The sequence below is a fragment of the Heterodontus francisci genome, unplaced genomic scaffold, assembly GCF_036365525.1.
Source record: "Heterodontus francisci isolate sHetFra1 unplaced genomic scaffold, sHetFra1.hap1 HAP1_SCAFFOLD_359, whole genome shotgun sequence".
NCBI classification, from domain to species: Eukaryota; Metazoa; Chordata; class Chondrichthyes; order Heterodontiformes; family Heterodontidae; genus Heterodontus; species Heterodontus francisci.
In genome coordinates this window covers 500,527-523,946 of record NW_027141611.1, presented here as the reverse complement: position 1 = coordinate 523,946, position 23,420 = coordinate 500,527, and positions in this window count along the sequence as shown.

Here is a 23,420-nt window from a genome sequence, read left to right as displayed (position 1 = left end):
GAGAGAGAGAGAGAGAGAGAGAGAGGATCGATCAGAATCTGAGAACAATAGATAAGAATATTGCAACAATGGGTCAGAATCTGAGGACAATAGATTGGAATATTACAGCAATGGACAGCAGGACTTTCTCCTTTTGGTTTGGCCTGGTTACTGCTGATTATGTTTGGATGATATTAGAATTTCGTATCTATTATGCTCTGAAAATGATTGAAACGATTTACTATCCCATCCTCGCTATTATTGGTGTCCCTGGTAAGTCTCTGCATCCAACTATTAGATCTATAAACCACATTTCATTGATTTAGTGTTCTTGTCATGTAAATCTTGGGAAGACTTAAGCCACTGTGTTCAGTCTCTGTCACAAACTCCACACTATGTCCACTATCTGAATTCCCCTCCCTACGCAATTTCTGAGACTGAAACAGACTGTTTGGAACCTCTGTTTTATATTTATACCTGAGATGAGTTCATCACCATATTCCCCCCAAGACCAACCCCACCTACTACCACCTCTGTAACATCACCCGTCATCACCTCTGCCTCAGCCCGTCTGCTGAATAAACCCTCATCTGTGCCTTTGTTAAATCCACACCTGACTATTCCAATTCTATCCTGGTCACCCTCCCAGTTATAAACCTCCATAAAGCACAGCCCATCCAGATCTCTGCTGCCTGTATCCTAACTCACACCAAATCCTGATCACCCATAACCTTTGTGCTCACTGATGTACATTGACTCCCAGTTTGGCAGCACCTTAATTTTCATATTCTTATTCTTGTGTTTGAATCTCTCCATGGCCTCACCCCTCAAATTAGTCCCATTTCCCTTCCATTTCACATATTCTTGTCAATCTTATGCCTTCAAGTCTTTTTCCAATTCCCTTTTAGAAGTGAGCTGTTATCACTCTATTTCTTCATCTGCTGTTATTTTCACTCTGTGGCAGCACTGGTGCCAAAGCGATGAAACCTGGATCCAGAAAATGATGTGAACTGCACAGCCGGCCACTTCTAATGTGGCAAGCACAGTGCCCCGGGCTGGGCAGGGACCTAGCCTGTGTATACCATGCATGTGCTGTTCGTGTGAGAAAGGGTTTGAATTGATGTCAATCAGCCATTCTGACATCTTTGATGTACTTCTTTGACACTTTGTCCGTGCATGTCCACTGACTGCCTGTGTTAGTCACTCTCAGCTGAACACACATTCAGCAGCACTTGTAAGTCCATCTAGTGTTATTTAAAAGGACCAGGCATCCAACTTACAGGTTAGGGGCTTTTGACTTACTTCTGCTATTGTAACGTTAGTGCTGTGGATGGTTTTCTGGAGGTTGTGTTGGAAGCTGCTGCAGAGACTCAGGGCGGACAGAAGATTTGTGACCCAACTCTGGACGAGGTATTGGGACTGTAGTTACAGTGTCTCTGGGTCTGTAACATGACCAACAAATGGAGCAGAAGCTGCAGAGAGAGGAAGCTCTGTAAAGCGGGAGGAGGAAGGGGTTTTTCCCACCCACCCCGGGTTTTCCAAGAGCACTTTTCCCACCTACACCTAACCCAGGAGCAGTGTGTGAGGTCACTGATTCAAAAAGGAGGTGGTCACAGAGCTGTGTAAACTCCTGCAACAAGATCTGGAGCCTGACACCAGGGTGAGGACGGAGCTGTCAGTGGCTATTAAGGTCTCAGTTTCATTGAACTTTTATATAAATTTGAAAATTGATAATCAAACAAACTTAAAGGCTTTGGATCTGAATGCACGAAGCATTCAGAATAAAATAAATGAGTTAGCAGCACAAATGAAGACGAATGGGTATGATTTATTGGCGATGACTGAGACGTGGGAATTGAATATCCAAGGGTACTCAGTATTTTTGAAGGATAGACAGGAAGGAAAAGGAGGAGGTGTAGATTTGTTAGTTTAGAAGAAGATCAGTGCTATGGTGAGAAATGATATAGGCACTGGAGATCAAGGTGTAGAATCAGTCTGGGTAGAAATAAAAGATAGCAAGGTGAAGAAGTCCCTGGTGGCAGCAATCTACAGGTACCCAAACAGTAGTTCCGCAGTGGGGACCATTATAAACCAAGAAATACTGTGGGCTTGTGAGCAAGGTACGGTAAGGGTGATTTTAATATGTATATAGACTGGATTAGTCAAATTGGCAAAGGTAGCCTCGAGGGAGAGTTCATTGAATGTATTTGAGATTGGTTTTAGGAGCAATATGTTGTGGAACCAACCAGGGAGCAGGCTATTCTAGATTTGGTACAGTGAAATGAGGTGGGATTAATTAATGACCTCTTAGTTAAGGATCCTCCACGGAACAGTGATCATCGCATGCTGGAATTTCAAATCCAGTTTGAGGGCGAGAAACTGGAGTCCGCTCTAGCTTTCTGGAGTTAAACAAAGGTAATTACATAGACATGAGGACTGATTTGGCCCGAGTGGACTGGGAAGGAGGACTGGAAGGTAGGAAAGTTGATGAGCAGTGGCAGATGTTTAAGGAGAAATGCAATTCCTCCCAACTAAAATATATACTGGAGAGGAAGAAAGGTTCAACGAGCCGGAAAGACATCCATGGCTAAGCAAGGACGTTAAGGATAAAATAAAGACAAAGACGAAGGCATACCATATTGCAAAGGCCACTGGCTGGCTGGAAAATTGGGAATTTTTTAAAGATCAACAAAGGGTTACTAAAAAAGTAATAAAAAGTGCAAAAGTAAATTGTGAAAGAAAATTAGCACAAAATATAAACACGGATTGCAAAAGCTTCTATAAGTTTATGAAAGGTAAGAGAGTAGCTAAAGTTAATATTGGTCCCTTGGAGGATGAGACTGGGAAGTTGATAGAGGGGGAAACAGAAATGTAGGAAACATTAAATCAGTATTTTGCCTCAGTTTTCACGGTTCAGGACACTAGTACCATCCCAATAGTAACAGGTAATGCAGAAGTTATAGAAAGAGAGGAATTTAGAACAATCATTATATGGGGAGGCGGTAGCGTAGCATGGGTAGGCGGTGGTATAGTGCTATTGTCACTAGACCAATAACCCAGAGACCCAGGGTATTGCTCTGTGGACATGTGTTCCAATCCCACCACAGCAGAAGGTGGAATTTGAATTTAATTAATAAATCTGGAATTAAAAGCTAGTCTAGTGATGGCCATGAAACCACTGTCGATTTTTGTAAAAACACATCTGGTTCACTAATGTCCTTTAGGGAAGGAAATCTGCTGTCCTTACCTCGTCTGGCCTACATGTGACAGCAATGTGGTTGACTCTTACATGCCCTATGAAGTGGCCTAGCAAGCCACTCAGTTGTAACTAACTTCTACAAAGTCATTATAAAGGAATGAAACCAGACGGACCACCCAGCATTGACCTAGGCACCGGGAACGACCACGGCAAAACCTAGCCCTGTCCACCCTGCAAAGTCCTCCTTACTAACATCTGGGGGCTTGTTCCAAAGATGGCAGAGCTGACCCACAGACTAGTCAAGCAACAGCCTGACATAGTCAGACTCACGGAATCAAACCTTACAGACAATGTCTCAGACACTGCCACCATCATCCCCGGGTATGGCCTGTCCCACCGGCTGGACAGACCCAGCAGAGGTGGTGGCACAGTGGTATACAGTCGGGAGGGAGTTGCCCTGAGATTCCTCAACATCGACTCTGGACCCCATGAAGCCTCATGGCATCAGATCAAACATGCGCAAGGAAACCTCCTGCTGATTACCACATACCGCCCTCGCTCAGCTGATGAGTCAGTATTCCTCAATGTTGAACAGCACTTGGAGGAAGCAATGAGGGTGGCGAGGGCAGAACTGTATTCTGGGTGGGGGTCTTCAATGTCCATCACCAAGAGTGGCTCGGTAGCACCAATAGTGACCGAGCTGACCGAGTCCTAAAGGACATATCTGCAAGACTGGGTATGTGGCTGGTGGTGAGGGAACCAACAAGAGGGGAAAACATACTTGACCTCGTCCTCACCAATCTGCCCGCCACAGATGCATCTGTCCATGACAGAGTTGGTAGGAGTGACCACTGCACAGTCCTTGTGGAGACGAAGTCCCAACTTCGCATTGGGGATATCCTCCATCGTATTGTGTGGTTCTACCACCGTGATAAATGGGACAGATTTCCAACAGATCTAGCAATGCAAAACTGGATATCCGTGAGGCGCTGTGGGCCATCAGCAGTAGCAGAATTGTACTCAATCACAATCTGTAACCTCATGGTACGGCATATCCCCCACTCTACCATTACCATCAAGCCAGGAGGCCAACCCTGTTTCAATGAAGAGTGCAGGAGGGCATGCCAGGAGCAGCACCAAGCATATCTCAAAATGAGGTGTCAACCTGGTGAAGCTACAACACAGGACTATCTGCGTGTGAAACTGCGTAAGCTAAGCGAACAGAGCTCAGCGAACCCAGAGCCAATGGATAAGATCTAAGCTCTGCAGTCCTGCCACATTCAGCCCTGATTAAACAACTAACTGGAGGAGGTCGCTCCACAAATATCCCCATCCTCAATGATGGGGGAGCCCATCACATCAGTGCAAAAGATAAGGCTGAAGCATTTGCAACAATCTTCAGCTAGATGGGCCGAGTTGATGATCCATCTCGGCCTCCTCCTGAAGTCCCCAGCATCATAGATGCCAGACTTCAGCTAATTCGATTCATTCCACATGATATCAAGAAACGACTGAAGGCACTGGATACTGAAAAAGCTATGGGCCCTGACAATATTCCGGCAACAGTGCTGAAGACCTGTGCTTCAGACCTTGCCGCACCCCTAGCCAAGCTGTTCCAGTACAGCTACAACACTGGCATCTACCCTGCAATATGGAAAATTGCCCAGGTATGTCCTATACACAAAAAGCAGAACAAATCCAACTGGCCAATTACCGCCCCATCAGCCTACTCCCATCGTTAGTAAAGTGAAGGAGGGTGTCATCAACAGTACCATCAAGCGGCACTTGCTTCGCAATAACCTGCTCAGTGATGCTCAGTTTGGTTTCCGCCAGGGCCACTCAGTTCGTGACCTCATTACAGCCTTGGTTCAATCATGGACACAAAAGTTGAACTCAAGAGGTGAGGTGAGAGTGACTGCCCTTGACATCAAGACAGCATTTGACTGAATATAGCATCAAGGAGCCCGAGCAAAACTGAGGTAAATGGGAATCAGATGAAAGCCCTCCTCTGGCTCGATTCAAACCTAGCCCAATGGAAGATGGTTGTGATTGATGGATGTCAATCATCTGAGCTCCAGGACATGACTGCAGGAGTTCCTCAGGGTAGTGTCCTTGGCCCAACCATCTTCAGCTGCTTCATCAATGACCTTCCTTCACTCATATGGTCAGATGTGGGGTTGTTCGCTGATGACTGCACAATGTTCAGCACCATTCGTGATGCCTCAGATACTGAAGCAGTCCATGTAGAAATGCAGCAAGACCGGGACAATATCCAGGCTTGGGCTGATAAGTGACAAGTAACATTCGCGCCACACAAGTGCCAGGCAATGACCATGTCCAACAAGAGAGAATCTAACCATCTCCCCTTGGCATTCAACGGCATTACCATCGCTGAATCCCCCACTATCAACATCCTAGGGGCTACCATTGACCAGAAACTGAACTGGAGTAGCCATAGAATTACCGTGGCTACAAGAGCAGGTCAGAGGCCAGGAATCCAGAGGCGAGTAACTCACCGCCTGACTCCTCAAAGCCTGTCCACAAGGCACAAGTCAGCACTGTGATAGAATACTCTCCACTTGCCTGGATGGGTGCAGCTCCAACAACACTCAAGAAGCTAAACACCATCCAGAACAAAGTAGCCCACTTGATTGGCACCCCATCCACAAACATTCACTCCCTCCATTACCTTCGCACAATAGCAGCTGTGTGTACCATCTACAAGATGCACTGCAGCAATGCACCAAGGCTCCTTTGACAGCACCTTCCAAACCCGCGACCTCTCCCAACTGGAAGGACAAGGGCATAAAATACATGGGAACACCACCACCTGAAAGTTACCTTCCGAGTCACACACCATCCTTACTTGGAACTATATCGCCGTTCCTTCACTGTCGCTGGGTCAAAATCCTGGAACTCCCTTCCGAACAGCACTGTGGGTGTACCTACCCCACATGGACTGCAGCAGTTCAAGAAGGCAGCTCACCACCGCCTTCTCACGGGCAATTAGAAATGGGTAATAAATGCTGGCTTAGCCAGTGACGTCCACGTCCCATGAATAAATAAAAAAAATCACTCGGAAAAAAGTACAGAACAAACTATTGCGATTGAAGGCAGGCAATTCCCAAGGCCTGATGGCCTACATCCTAGGGTCTGAAAGGAAATGGCAGCGGAGATAGTGGATCCATTGGTTATAATATTCCAAAATTCCCTGGATGCGGGAAAGGTTCCAGTGGATTGGAAAAAAAGCCAGTATAACGCCCTTATCCAAAAAGGGAGGGAGACAGAAAGTAGGAACCTCTAGACCAAATAGTTTAACGTCTATCATTGGGAAATAGTTACAATCCATTATTAAGGAAGCAATAACAGGACATTAGAAAGTCAAAATGCAACCCATCAGTGTCAGGTTTTATGAAGGGTCAATCCTGTTTGACGAATTTGCTAGAGTGCTTCGAAGCTGTGACAAGAAATGTGGAAAATGGGGATCCTGTAGATGTATTCTGTCTAGACTTCCAGAAGGCATTTGATAAGCTGCCACACAAAAGGATAATACACAAGGTAAGATCACATGGGGTTAGGGGCAATTTATTAACTTTGTTAGAGGATTGGCTAACAAAGAGAAAACAGAGAGTCGTGATAAATGAGTCTTTTTCTAGTTGGCAAGATGTAACTAGTGGGGTACCACAGGGCTCGGCCCTTGGGCCCCAACTATTTATAATCTATATTAATGACTTAGATGCAGGGATAGAAGGTACGATAGCCACATTTGCAGATGACACTAAAATAGATTGGATAGTAAGTTGCAATAAATACATAAGAAATTTACAAATTGAAATAGGCATGTTAGGTGAATGGGCCAAAAATTTGGAAGATTGAGTTTAACGTGGATAAGTGTGAGGTTATCCATTTTGGTTAGAAAAATAGAAAAATAAATTATTATCTAAATGGAGGGAAACGTCAGAATGCTTCGATGCAGAGGAATCTGGGTGCCCTCGCGTATGAATCACAGAAAGCTAGTTTGCAGGTACAGCAGGGGATAAGGAAGGCACATTGAATTTTGGAATTTATTGCTAAAGGAATAGAATGTAGGAAAGTGTTGCTGCAACTGTACAAGGTATTAATGAGACTGCACCTGGAGTATTGCGTCCAGCTTTGGTCTCCTTACTTGAGGATGGATGTAGTTGCACTGGAGGCAGTTCAAAGGAGGGTCACGAGATTGATTCCAGGGATGAGGGGTTTGTCTAATGAAGAGAGATTAAGCAGTTTATGCCTTTACTTTCCAGAGTTTAGAAGATCGAATGGGGTACATAAGATGATTAAACGATTGACAAAGTAGACGTAGAGCTGACGCTTCCTCTTGTAGGGCAATCTAGAACGAGAGGTCATAGTTTTAGTATAAAGGGGGATCAGATTTAAAACAGAGATGAAGAGAAACTTCTTCTCTCAAAGAGTCCTGAGTCTGTGGAAATCACTACTCCATAGCGTGGTGGATGCCGAGACATTGAGTAAATTTAAGGAGGGGATAGACAGATTTTTCATTAGTAATGGGTTGAAGGGTTATGGAGAACGGGCAGAAAAGTAGAGTAGAGGCCGAGATGAGATCAGCCATGATCATATTGAATGACAGAACAGGCTCGAGGGGCTGAACTGCTACTCCTGATCCTAGTTTTTATGTTCTTATCTGGATCTATCCAGGCAAGAGTGGGTGACGTATCCATTATCTCTATCTTTGTTGTCTATTGATATATCTGCTGTGTGACGGAGGCCATCTATGTCGGGTGAGGTGAATTATACTTCTGCTACCTCAGCAGGGAGAAACAGGATGAGAGAACCCGTGGCATTGTCAGGAAAGCGGGAATCCTAATGGTGTAGGTGGCTCTGCGGGGTCCCCATGTTAACGGGGAGAGGTACAGGAACTGAAAGAACTCTCACTCCATTAATGTCCAGTTGGTGTGTGAACATGCCCTGTACATCATGTTGGTAAATGCCCACTATCCTGGCAGCAGCCACCAAACCTTCATTCTGAAGCAGTCAGCCATTCCCAACACGTCAGGCCTCCATGCACTACCAGAATGTGGCTCACGACCTCTAAACTCTGGACACTCCCCTCCCCCACACAAAACCACCAGGTGAAGCAATGCTTCCGATGTCTGAACCGCTCGGGGGGAGCCCTCGGAACCCTCCAGTACATACTGCAGCAGGTGTCCAAGTTCATGGTGTTCTGCTGCACCCTTCATATCATCACCATCATGAGGACAGAGGCATTGGCACCAGGAATCCGGAGGCTACCTCAGTAGGAGGAGGAGGACGCAGGGAGGATATTTCCTGGATGATTTCAACCCGGATAGGCTGTCGTAGAGACGCTGCTAAGATTCCAGTTCCCAGAGGACAACTTCCCTTTCCCAACATGGATCCCCCTCTTCTCCACCATTGCACCCATCTGAGACGCCCCATCGCAGCGTCCCCTTGGTCACTATCCTGCAATAGAAAACACCAATAAAATGTTTTTCATGATCATCTTCATCCAACAACACATGCAATTATACAAACAAAAACTGAACTATTTATCCTTGTGCACTCCCTTAGTCCCTGTCTTGTGGGTTCCCTCAGCTGCTCCTACACAGTGTTTCTCAGTGACTGCAGCATGGCTGGTGGAAGGCTGCTGACTTTCACTGAGGGAGACTGCAGATGGCCTTTCAGGACGTCCTCGAGCTGCTCTAGGCCTTGAGGACTCGGATTCAGACTGCACCACCTCGACATGGGCAGCAGCTCCAGCAATGTTCACATCTGAGTCCTGTGTATTATAACTTGTTTGTGTCCTCACCCTCCTGTGATCTGACACATGAACTATCCTTTCCCCCTGGCCTGGCTGCAGCTCACTCGTGCTCGGTGACTCACCCCGTGCAGATTCCGACTCGATACCAGCCTCTAAGGTACACGCACTGTAAGTATTTGATCTGGTGGCTGTGAGTATCAGACCAAATGATGGGGCTTCACCATCAGTGCTCTTCTGCTGCTCTCTTTCTGTCTCTGGAACTGCTGTGACTGGGAAGTTGGCAGTATTGGGCTATCATTGGAAAGTATAAAATCAGAAGGGGAGGTTTGAGGTGAAGGATTGGGGGTGGAATGGAATGCAGGAAGTCCATGGTCTTACCATCTGCAGCTTGTACAACAACATTTCTAACGTTTACCAGTTCTGATGAGGGGTCACAGACCTGAAACATTAACTCTGTTTCTCTCCACACCGATGCTGCTAGATCCATTGAGTATTTCCGGCACTTTCTGTTCAGGTACACAGATGTGCCCCATCGCCCAACTTACCTCGGTCCTTTGTTAGCTTAAATTTGCATTACTGGACATCCTCAGATATTCCATTGAGAATAAAATCGTAATTCCCATCATACACCTCGAAAATCCTTACGATGTCCGTCTCCCCAGGTGTGCCTGTTTTTCTTGTCTACCAGGTTATCAATTGACTAGTTCCTGTGATATGCTAGTGACATTGTATTTCTGGCTTTACTTATTCAAAACTCTCTGAAAGTACCCCCCCCCTCCCCCAACAACACCACCGCCCACGCTCTCAGTGATGAACACACACGTTTGATTGAGTATAAATTCTCTTTGTTTGCCAAATGTCCTACCCATTCTCAGCAATGATCGCTCAACTGAGTTTACTATTTCTCACAAACCAAGTAAACCAAGCCTATCATCCCGATGTCTCTGTTCCCTCTCCTACACCACAGTAAGGTCTGATCTAGGGTCGGAGATTACCCAAAAGGAGGTTCAAATACAGCACAAAATCAGAATAAACATGGTGGAGAAACAATCTGTGACAGATGAGAAAGGCTTTCTGGCTGTGGATTCGATTTTAGAAGCTATTATTAAAGATTTTATAGCAGGGCAGGTAGAAAAATTTAGAGTGATCAGGTAGAGTCAACATGTTTTTGTGAAAGGGAAATTATGTTCTACCAATTAACTGGAGTTCTTTGAAGAAGTAACATGTGCTGTGGCTAAAAGGGAACTGGTGGATGTCCTGTACAAAGATTTCCAGAAGGTATTTGATAAGGTGCCACATCAAAAGTTATTGCGGAAAATAAAAGCTCATGGTGAAGGGGGTAACATACTGGCATGGATAGAAGATTGGTTAGCTAACAGGAAACAGAGAGCAGGCATAAATGGGTAATTTTCTGGTTGGCAGGATGTAACGAGTGGTGTGCCACAGAGATCAGTGCTGTGTCCTCAACCTTTTTTTTTATCTAAATGACTTGGATGAACGGACCGAGGGTGTGGTTGCTAAATTTGTTGATGACACAAAGATCTGAAGGGGACATAAGGAGGCTTCAAAGGGACATAGATAGATTGAGTGAGAATGCAAAGATCTGGGAAATGGAGTAGAATCTGGGGAAATGTGAAATTGTCCATATTGGTAGGAAATAAAACTAAGCATATTATCTGAATGGTGAGGCATTGCAGAACTCTATGATGCAGGAGCATCTGGGTGTCCTGGTGCATGAATTGCATAAGGTTACTCTGCAGGTTCAGCAAGTAATCAGGAAAGCTAATATAATGTTATCATTTATTGTGAGTGGAATTGAATACAAAGGTAGGGAGAGCATTGGTGAGACAGTATCTGGAGTTCTGTGTACAGTACTGGTCTCCATATTTCAGGAAGGATGTAAATGCGTTGTAAGCAGTTCAGAGAAGGTTTATTAGACTAATATGGGCGGACTGCCTTATGAGGAAAGGCTGGACAGGCTAGGCTTGTATCAGCTGGAGTTTAGAAGAGTAAGGGGCGACTTGATTGAAACATTTAAGATTCTGAGCATGGGATAGAGAAAGTGAGGGTGACAGAGAGAGAGAGCGAGAGAGACAGAGAAAGAGAGAGAGAGAGAGAGAGAGACAGCTGAGCTCATCGACTGCTGAAACCCTCAACCTTGCCTTTGTTACCTCGAGATTTGACTATTCTAACACACTCCTGGCTTGTCTCCCACATTCTACTCTCTGTAACCTTGTGGTTATCCAAAACTCTGCTGCCATCTTCTAATTTACACTAAATTCTGTTTACCCAACATCTCTGTGCTCACTGACCTACATTGGCTTTTCGTCCAGTAACACCTTAATTTTAATATTCCAACCATGCGATAGAATTGGTGGCACAGTGGTTAGCACCACAGCCTCACAGCTCCACCAAGACAGGTTCGAATTTGCCTGTGTGCAGTTTGCAAGTTCTCCCTGTCACCGCGTGGGTTTCAGCAGTGTGCTCTGGTTTCCTGACAGCCAAAGACTTGCAGGTTGATAGGTACATTGGCCATTGTAATTTATCCCAAGTGTAGGTAGGTGGTAAGAGAATGGTGGGGATGTGTTACGAATAATGGGATTAATGCAGGTTGAGTATAAATGGGTGGTTGTTGGTCAGCACAGACACAGTGGGCCGAAGGGACTGTTTCAGTGCTGTGTCTCTACGACAAAATCGCTCCACGGCCTCGTCCCTCTCATTACCCCAATCGCCTGTCCATTTCCAATATTCCTGAAACGTGTTCATCTTAAAGTATTTTTCTAATTCCCTTTTTAAAGTGAGTTTCTTTCCCTCTGTCTATCTCCCTGACCACACATTTCATCTCTCCAGCTCCACTGGTGCTATGGAAATTTGGATCCATTAAATGGTGTGAGCTGCACTGCCAGTCACATCCAGCACATTGTGCAGGAATCAGGCTGGCCGGGGTGCTAGTGCGGGTGTAACTTGTGTGTGTCTGTAGTATGAGGAGGGAATTGAATATGATGTCAATCAGCCATTCCAGCAGCTTTGATGTACGACTTTGAAACCTGGTCAGTGCATGTCCGCTGACCGCCTGTGTTAGTCACTCTCAGCTGAACATACATTCAGCAGCACGAGGAACCCCCTCCAGTGTTATTTAAAAGGACCAGGCATAAAACTTACAGGTGAGGGACTTTAGACTTACTTCTGCTATTGTAAAGTTAGTGGAGGTGCTGTGGATGGTTTTCTGGGGGATGTGTTGTGAGCTGCTGAAGACATTCAGGGAGGACAGAGAATTTGGTGACCCAACTCTGGACGAGGTATGGGGACTGTAGTTACAGTGTCTCTCGGTCTGTAACATGATCAACAAATGGAGCAGAGGCTGCAGAGAGGGGAAGCTCTGTGAAGAGGGAGGAGGAGGGGGCTCTGCACTACCCACGCCGGGATTTCCAAGAGCAGTTTTCCTACCTACACCTAACCCAGGAGCGGTGTGTGAGGTGACTCTGATTCAATAAGGAGCTGGTCAGAGAGCTGTGTCACCTCCTGTAACACAACCTGGAGCCTCACACCAGGGTGAGGACGGAGCTGTCAGTGGCCGTTAAGGTCACAGTTTCATTGAACGTCTATGTATCTGGAACTTCCCAGGCAGGAGCAGGAGACATATCCAACGTTGAGTCACGGAGAGTGATGGAGTCATTTACAACACAGAAGGAGGCCATTCGCCCCCTCCATGCCAGATCTCTGTGGAACAATCCAGTCATTCCCACTCTTCCGCTCAATCCCCGTATCTCTGCAAGTTCATTTCCTTCAGGTGTCCATCCAGTTTCCTTTTGAAATCATTGATTGTCTCGGCTTCCACCACCCTCATGGGCAGTGAGTTCCAGCTCATTACCATCCACTGTGTAAAAAAGTTCTTCCTCATATTCCACCTGTATATCTTACCCAAACCCTTCCATCTGTGTCCCCTAGTCTGTGCTTCATCAGTGAATGGGAACAGTTTTTCCTTGTCTATCTTATCTAAACCTGTCAAAATCATGAGGGGTCTGGACAGAATAGGTGGGGAGAAACTGTTCCCACTTGTCAAAGGAACAAAAATGGATGGGCACAGATTTAATGTACTTGTTTAAAGAAAACTATGCGAACATGAGGAAAACATTTTTGCACAGTGAGTGGTTAGGTTCTGGATTGCACTGTCTGAGAGTGCGATGGAGGCAGGTTCACTTCAGGCATTGGAAAGGGAATTATATAGTGACCTGAAAAGGAATAATGTACAGGTGATGGGAAATAGGCACTAAGTGAATTGCTTACTCAGTGAGCCGGTGCAGATATGATGGGCCGAATGGCCTCCTTCTGTGCTGCAATAAATCTGTAATTTTCTGTGATTCTGTCACAATCTTGCACACTTCTGGTAAATATTCCCGCAATCTTCTTTACTCCAGCGAGAACAATCCCAGTTTTTTCCAGACTAACCTTGTTGCGAAAATCCCCCATCCCTGGAACCATTCTGGTAAATATCCACTGCACCCTCTCAATGGCCCTCACATCCTTCCTAAAGTGTGGTGAACAGAACTGGTCACAATACCCCACTTGGGGCCTAACCAGAGCTGTATACATTTTAAGCATAACTTCCCTGCTTTTGTACTCTATGCCTCTATTTATGAATCCCGAGGTCTCATATGCTTTGTCATCACTCTCTCAATATGTCCTGCCACCTTCAAAGATTTATACACATCCACACACAGGTCCGTCTGTTCCTGCACACACTGAAGAACTGTATCATTCTGTCTGCATCGCCTGACACGATCCCTTCTGCCAAAATTCATCACCTCACACTCATGTGTATTAAATTCGATCTGCCACGTCTCTGCCCATTCTACCTTTCTATCCGTGTCCTGTTGCAGGCAGTTTGTATCATCCTCACTGTTTGCCTGTCCTCCAAATTTGGTATCATCGTCAAATTGTGAGACTCCACTCTGAATTCCAAGATCGAAGTCATTTATGTATCGCAAAAAAAAAGCAGAGGTCCTAGCACTGATCCTCGGGGAACACCCATTATCTACCATTCTCCAGTCTGAAAAACAAACATTTCAAACATTTCTCTGTTTTCTGTCCTGAAGCCAATTTTTGATTCAATTGGACACCGACCCTTCAATTTCATGAAGCTCAGTTTTGTTCACCAGCCTTTTATGTGGCACCTTATCAAACGCTTTTAAAAAAAACCTTTATAAACAGCATCCATCACATTCCCTTCATCATTGTTATCTGATACATCATCAAACAATTCTATTAGATTAGTAAAGCATGATCTTCCTATTAAAAAAATCCATGCTGACAATCCTTAATTAACTCAAACCTCTATAAGTGTGTGTTGATAGTGTCTTCCCTTGATTATTGTTTCTAAAACCTTACTCACCACTGATGTTAAACTAACTGATCAGTAGTTACGAGGCCTGTGTGTTGTCCATTGATAATTCAGTGAGGTGAGGGTGACCATCTATCTCATCATTTTCTCCCTCATCAGGGAGAAGCTGGATGAGAGATCCAGTGGCTTTGTCAGGATAGCGGGATTCCTGATGGTGTAGGTGGCTCTGCGGGGCCTCCATATCAACAGGGAGAGGTACAGGGACTGAGCGAACTCTCACTCCATTAATGTACAGTTGGTGTGTGAGCATGTCCACTAACCCGGCAGCAGCCACCATAACTCCATTCTGAAGCAGTCAGCCGGTCCCAACACTTCGGGGCTCCATGCAGAACCAGAATGTGGTTCATCGGAGATAAATAAACCCCCCTCTAGACACGGCTCATGTTTCTACATCCTCAAACCACCCCCACCGCCAACCAACCTCACACAATTAACATGTGTATAATGTGAGCAATGGAGTCACAAGGAACATGGTGGAACAGACCATCGGTGTGATGAAGCAATGTTTCTGATATCTGAACCGCTCGGGGCGAGCCCTCCAGTACACACTGGAGCAGGTGTCAAAGTTCATGGTGTTCTGCTGCACCATTCACATCATCATCATCATGAGGACACAGGCATTGGCATCAGGAATCCGGAGGCTACCTCAGGAGGAGGAGGCAGGAAGGATATTTCCTGGATGCCTTCCAGCCGGACAGGCTGTCGGAGAGACCCTGCTGAGATTCGAGCTCCCATAGGACAACTTCCCTTTCCCTCCATGGATCCCCCATTCTCCACCATTACACCCATCTGAGACGCCCCATCACAGCGTCCCCTTGGTCACCATCCTGCTATGAAACAATCAGAATTAATATATTACAGAAGGACCAATTCAGCCTTTCGTGTCTGCACTGGCTCTCTGAATGAACAATTCACCGAATGCCGTTCCCTGCATTCTCCATGTAACCTGCACCATCTTCCTTCTCAGATTAAAGTCTATTCAGCTTCAGTTGAACCTGCCTCCACCACACTCTCAGGCAGTGCATTCCAGACCCTGTTTCACTGTGTGAAAAAAGCTTTTCCTCATGTCGTCTTTGCACCTTTTACCCATGACTTTATATCTGTGCCCTCTCGTTCTTGATCCTTTCACGAGTGGGAACAGTTTCTCTCTGTCTACTCTGTCCAGACACATCATGATTTTTGAAACCTCTAATAAATCAACTCTCAGCCTTCTGCAAGGAAAACAGTCCTGACTTCTCCAATCTATCTTCATAACTGAAATTCCTCATCCTGGGAATCATTCTCGTGAAATTTTTTCTGCACTCTCTCCAATGCCCTCACGTCTTTTCTCAAGTGTGGTGTCCAGAACTGGATGTAATACTCCAGCTGAGGCCGAAGTAGCGTCTTATGCAAGTTCAATATAGCATCCTTGCTCTTGTACTCTATGTCCCTATTAATAAAGCCTCGGGGATTATATGATTTATTAAATGCTCACTCAACCTGTCCTGCCACCTTCAATGACTTATGCACATATACACCCAGGTCGATCTGCTCCTTCACCCCCTTTAGAATTGTAACCTTTATTTTACATTGTCTCTCCATGTTCTTCCTACCAAAATGAATCACTTCACGTTTCTCTGCATTGAACTTGACCTGCCACCTGTCTGCCCATTCCAGCAACATTTCAATGTCCTTTTGAAGTTCTTCACTATCCTCCTCACAGTTCACAATGCTTCCAGTTTCATATCATCTGTAAACTTTGAAATTGTTGCCTGAACACCAAGGTCTAGGTCATTAATATATATCATGAAAAGAAAGGATCCGAACACTGATCCCTGGGGAACTCCACCACAAACCTTCCTCCAGCCTGAAACACATCTATTAACCACTACTCTTTGTTTCCTGTCACTCAGCTAATTTCGTATCCATGTTGCAACCCCCGTCCCTTTTATTCCGTGAGCTGCAAGTTTGCTCACAGGTCTGTTGTGTGGCGCTGTGTTAAAATGTTTTTGCATGCAGAGAGTGGTTAAATGTCTGGAATGCACTGCTTGAGTGTGGTGGAGGCAGGTTCCATTGAAACTGAATAGACTGTTATATGAAAATCCATGTTTACCACATCAACAGCATTACCCTTATCAACTCTCTCTGTTACCAGCTCAAAAATCTCCAGCAAGTTAGTTAAACATGATTTTCCCTGAAGAAATCCATGCTGGCTTGCTTAATTAACTCGCATATATCCATGTGATTATTGATTTTGCCCAAAATTATTTTTTCTAGAAGTTTTCCCACCACTGCAGTTAAACTGACTGGCCTGTTGTTGCTGGGTTGATCTTTACACCCTTTTTTGATCAAGGGTGTAACCTTTACAATTCTCCATTCCTCTGACATCACCCCGAGTCCAAGGAAGACTGAAAATTTATGTCCAGTGCCTCTGTGATTTTCACCCTCACTTCCCTCAGTATCCTTGGATGCATCCCATCTGGTCCTGGTATTTTATCCACTTTAAGTACAGACAGCCTATCTAATACTTCCTCTTTATCAATTTTAAACCCCACTAGTGTCTGACTTACCTCCTCTTTCAACATTGCCTGGGTTGCATCTTAGAACCATAGAAAGTTTATGGCACAGAGAGAGACCACTTGGCCCATCGTGTCTATGCTGTCTGAAAAACGATCCATCCATTCCGATCCTAACTTCCAGCATTTGATTGATTACAGCACTTGAGGTGCCTATCCAGACACCTTTTGAATGAGTTGTGCGTTTCTGCCTCAACTACCCTTTCGGACTGTGAGTTCCAGACTCCCACCACCCGCTGGGAGAAAAATAAAATCCGCAGCTCACTTATAATCTTCCTACCAATCACTTTAAATCTATACCCCCTTGTCACTGACTTCTTTGCTAAGGGGAATAGACCATTCACCTCCACTCTAACCAGGCCCCTCAACATTTTGTACATTCCAATCAGATTTCCCCTCAGCCTTCTCTGTTCCAAGGAGAACAAGCTCAGCCGATCCAATCTTTCCTCATAGCTGCACCTTTCCAGTCCTGGCAACATCCTCATAAATCTCCTCAGTACCCTCTCTAGTGCAATTACATCCTTTCTGTAATGAGGTGACCAGAACTGCACACAGTACTCAAGTTGTGGCCTAAGCAATGAGTATTACTGTTCCAGCATATCCTCCCTACTCTTATATTCTATACCTCGGCTAATAAAGGAAAGGATTCCGTATCTTCTTCCTTGTTAAAGACAGATGCAAAGTATTTATTTAGTACCTCAGCTATGCCCTCTGCCTCCATGTGTAAATCCCATTTCTGGTGCTGAGTAAGCCCCATTCCTCCTTTTACTACCCTTTTTACTATTTATATGTTTGCATAAAACATTGGAATTTTCTTTTATGCTAGCTGCCAGTCTCTTTTCATGCTCTCTCTTTGCTTCTGTTATTTGCGTTTTCACTTCCCCTCTGGACCCTCTATATTCAGCCTGGTTCTCAATAGAATTTTCTACCTGGCCTCTGTCATAAGTTTGAACATCGGTGAATAACTTTCTCAACTTTTCGTGCGACCTTCAAAGATCTGTGCGAATACACTCCAAGTTGTTCTGTTCCTGTCTCCTCATTTAAACAATACCCATTTGTTTATATTGCCTTCCCTTACACTTTCTGCAAAAACATATCACTTCACACTTCACAGTGTTAAATTACATCTGCCATGTTCCTCCCCATTTCACCAGTCAGTCTCCATCATCCTGAAGTCTGTTACTATCCTTCTCACTGTGTATTAACATTTCCAACTTTCCTGTCATCTGGAAACTTTGACATTATCCCCTCTGTGCACAAGCCCATTGCATTAACATACAGCAACAGTAATCCCAACAGTGACCGTGGGGAACCCCACTGTGTACTTCCCTCCAGACTGAACAATAACCATTCTCCACTACTGCCTGCTTTCTGTCAGCGAGCTAATTTCCTGCATGCTGCCAATGAAAATAAAAGACTTTCATTGATGTAGCGCCTTGAATGACGACTGCATGTCCCAAAGTGATTTACAACAAATGAGGACTTTCTAAAGTGTAGTCACACTTGTAATGTAGGAAACAGGGCAGACAATTTCTGCACATTAAGATCCCACAAGCAGCAATGTGATCATGATCAGATCTGTTTTTGTGATGCTGATTGAAGGAGAAATATTGACCAGGACACCGGGAATAATTCCCCTGCTCTGCGTCCACATAGTGCGGTGGGATCTTTAACATCCACCTGAGAGGGCAGACTGCAACTTTGTTTAAAGTTTCATTCGATAGACTGCACCTCTGACAGTGCAGCACACCCTCAGTACTGCACTGCAATGTCAGCATTGATTCTTGTGATCAAGTCCAGCAGTGACACTTGATCCTAGAGGCTTGTGACTGAAAGGGGAGAGAGATACAAACTGAGTCACGGCTGACGTTGGTCCTTTAATCGCATGTGTTTCCAATATGGCAACATGGCTGTTATTATAATTAGAATTAGAACATTACAGCGCAGTACAGGCCCTTCGGCCCTCGATGTTGCGCCGACCTGTGAAACCATCTGACCTGCACTATTCCATTTTCATCCATATGTCTGTTCAATGACCACTGAAATGCCCTTAAAGTTGGCGAGACGACTACTGTTGCAGGCAGGGCGTTCCACGCCCCTACTACTCTCTGAGTAAAGAAACTACCTCGAAGATCTGTCCTCTATATATCACCCCTCAACTTAAAGCTATGTCCCCTCGTGTTTGCCATCACCATCCGAGGAAAAAGACTCTCACTATCCACCCTATCTAACCCTCTGATTATCTTATATGTCTCCATTAAGTCACCTCTCCTCCTCCTTCTCTCCAACGAAAACAACCTCAAGTCCCTCAGCCGTTCCTCGGAAGACCTTCCCTCCATACCAGGCAACATCCTAGTAAATCTCCTCTGCACCCTTTCCAAAGCTTCCACATCCTTCCTATAATGTGGTGACCAGAACTGCACGCAATACTCCAGGTGCGGTCTCACCAGAGTTTTGTAAAGCTGCAACATGACCTCGTGGCTCCGAAACTCGATCCCCCTACTAATAAAAGCTAACACACCATATGCCTTCTTAACAGCCCTATTAACCTGGGTAGCAACTTTCAGGGATTTATGTACCTGGACACCAAGATCTCTCTGTTCATCTACACTACCAAGAATCTTCCCATTAGCCCAGTACTCTGCATTCCTGTTACTCCTTCCAAAGTGAATCACCTCACACTTTTCCGCATTAAACTCCATTTGCCATCTCTCAGCTCAGCTCTGCAGCCTATCTATGTCCCTCTGTACCCTACAACATCCTTCGGCACGATCCACAACTCCACCGACCTTCGTGTCATCCGCAAATTTACTAACCCACCCTTCTACACCCTCATCCAGGTCATTTATAAAAATGACAAACAGCAGTGGCCCCAAAACAGATCCTTGCGGTACACAACTAGTAACTAAACTCCAGGATGAACATTTGCCATCAACCACCACCCTCTGTCTTCTCTCAGCTAGCCAATTTCTGATCCAAAGCTCTAAATCACCTTCAATCCCATACTTCTGTATTTTCTGCAATAGCCTACCGTGGGGAACCTTATCGAACGCCTTACTGAAATCCATATACACCACATCCACTGCTTTACCCTCATCCACCTGTTTGGTCACCTTCTCAAAAAACTCAATAATGTTTGTGAGGCACGACCTACCCTTCACAAAACCGTGCTGACTATCGCTAATGAACTTATTCTTTTCAAGATGATTATAAATCCTGTCTCTTATAACATTTTCCAACATTTTACCCACAACCGAAGTAAGGTTCACAGGTCTATAATTACCAGGGCTGTCTCCACTCCCCTTCTTGAACAAGGGGACAACATTTGCTATCCTCCAGTCTTCCGGCACTGTTCCTGTCGACAATGACGACATAAAGATCAAGGACAAAGGCTCTGCAATCTCCTCCCTGGCTTCCCAGAGAATCCTAGGTTAAATCCCATCTGGCCCAGGGGACTTATCTATTTTCACACTTCCCAAAATTGCTAACATCTCCTCCTTGTGAACCTCAAATGCATCTAGCCTAGTAGTCTGAATCTCAGTATTCTCCTCGACAACATTTTCTTTCTCTACTGTAAATACTGACGAAAAATATTCGTTTATCGCTTCCCCTATCTCCTCTGATTCCACACACAACTTCCCACTGCTATCCTTGATTGCCCCTAATCTAACTTTAGTCATTCTTTTATTCCTGATATACCTATAGAAAGCCTTAGGGTTTTCCTTGATCCTATCCGCCAATGACTTCTCGTGTCCTCTCCTTGCTCTTCTTAGCTCTCCCTTTAGATCCTTCCTGGCTCGCTTGTAACTCTCAAGCGCCCTAACTGAGCCTTCACGTCACATCCTAGCATAAGCCTTCTTCTTCCTCTTGACAAGTACTTCAACTTCTTTAGTAAACCACGGCTCCCTCGCTGGACAACTTCTTCCCTGCCTGACAGGTACATACTTATCAAGGACACACAGTAGCTGCTCCTTGAATAAGCTCCACATTTCGATTGTGCCCATCCCCTGCAGTTTCCTTCCCTATCCTACGCATCCTAAATCTTGCCTAATCGCATCATAATTTCCTTTCCCCCAGCTATAATTCTTGCCCTGCGGTATATACCTGTCCCTGCCCATCGCTAAGGTAAACCTTACCGAATTTTGATCACTATCACCAAAGTCCTCACCTACATCTAAATCGAACACCTGGCCGGGTCCATTACCCAGTACAAAATCCAATGTGGCATCGCCCCTGGTTGGCCTGCCTACATACCGTGTCAGAAAACCCTCCTGCACACACTGGACAAAAACTGACCCATCTAAAGTACTCGAACTATAGTATTTCCAGTCAATATTTGGAAAGTTAAAGTCCCCCATAACAACTACCCTGTTACTCTCGCCCCTGTCGAGAATCATCTTCGCTATCCTATCCTCTACATCTCTGGAACTATTCGGAAGTCTATAGAAGACTCCCAACAGGGTGACCTCACCTCTCCTGTTTCTAACCTCGGCACATACTACCTCAGTAGACGAGTCCTCAAACGTCCTTTCTGCCGCTGTAATACTCTCCTTGATTAGCAATGCCACACCCCCCCCCTCTTTTGCCATCTTCTCTGTTCTTACTGAAACATCAAAATCCCGGAACCTGCAACATCCATTCCTGCCCCTGCTCTACCCATGTCTCAGAAATGGCCACTACATCGAGATCCCAGGTACCAACCCATGCTGCAAGCTCACCCACCTTATTCCGGATGCTCTTGGCGTTGAAGTAGACACACATTAAACCAGGTTCTTGCTTGCCTGTGCCCTCTTGCGTCCTTGTCACCTTATCCCTGACCTCACTACTCTCAACAGCCTGTACACTGGCACTGCAATTTAGGTTCCCATTCCCCTGCTGATTTAGTTTAAACCCCCCCGAAGAGCACTAGCAAATCTCCCCCCCCCCCCCAGGATATTGGTATCCCTCTGGTTCAGATGAAGACCATCCTGTTTGTAGAGGTCCCACCTACTCCAGAAAAGCCCCAATTATCCAGGAAACCAAAACCCTCCCTCCTACACCATCCCTGCAGCCACGTGTCCAACTCCTCTCTCTCCCTATTCCTCGCTTCGCTATCACGTGGCACGGGCAACAACTCAGAGGTAACAACTCTGTTTGTTCTCGCTTTCAGCTTCCACCCGAGCTCCCAGAATTTCTGTCTTAAATCCCCATCGCTCTTCCTACCTATGTCGTTGTTATGTGGTACTTTCTCAAACGCATGTTGAAAGGATCGGAATATTGTGAAAGTACAGGCAGAAGCAATCATAGAATCATAGAATAGATTAGACTGAATGAGGTCATTCGGCCCATCATGTCTGTGCTGACCCTTTCAAAAAGCAATCCAGTTAGTCCCACTCCCTGGCTCATTCACTATATTGTTGAATTTTTTTCTGCTTCGGATATTTATCCAATTCCCTTTTGGGATCTATTATTGAATCTGTATCCATAAGCCTATCAGACAGTGCCTCCCAAATCCAAACCACTCAGAAACAAAAATCCTCATATCTGCTTCTTTTACCAATCGCCTTAAATCTGTGTCTCTGGTTAACGGCCCCTTGGAAAGTGGAAACAGTTTCTCTTTATTTAATTTATCTGAACCCTTCCTAATGTTAAACACCTCAGTCAAATCTCCTCTGAAAGTTCCCTGCTCTAAGCAGAACAACCCCAGCTGCACAACTGTAATCCCTCATGCCTGGACAAATTCTAGTAAAACAGTTCTGTACCCTCTCCGAAGGCTTCATGTCCTTCCTAAAGTATGGTTCCCAGTATTCGACATAAGACTCCAGGTGCAGCTGAACTAGTATTTTCTATATGTTTTACATAATGTCCTTGCTTTTGTTCTTTTTGCCTCTATTTATAAACCCTAGGATCCCATACATTTATTAACTGTCAAGTTAACCTTTCCTGCCACCTTCAAAGATTTGTGTACACACACCCCAAGTGTCTCTGTTATTTCACCACCTTTATAGTTGTACCATTTAACTTGTATTGTCTCTCCTCATTCATAATTTCAAAATGTATTACCTCACACATCTGCAATTCCAATTAAATATTGAGAAGATTGAAGTCATTGTTTTCTGTCTCTGCTCCAAACATTTCCTAGTTACACACTTCATTCCTCTCCTTTGTAAATGTTTGAGACTAACAGAAACTGTTCACATACTTGGTTACATCGTTCACCTTGAGATGCCTTGAGATGAGTTTCCTACCAAATATTCACACCATCAGTAAAACGGCCTATCTCCACCCTTGGTGGAGTTGCATGCTGGTTAAAGAGGAAATGAAAGCAATAGTGAGGCAGGATATTAGATCTGACGATGTCGAATATGTATGGGTAGAGCTGAGAAACACTAAGGGGCAAAAAACCTTAGTGGGGTTGTATATAGACCCCCAGACTGTAGTGCTGAATTTGGGAATGGCATTGAACAGGAAATTAGAGACGCATGCGATAAAGGAACATCTGTAATTATGGGTTTCTTGAATCTGCATATA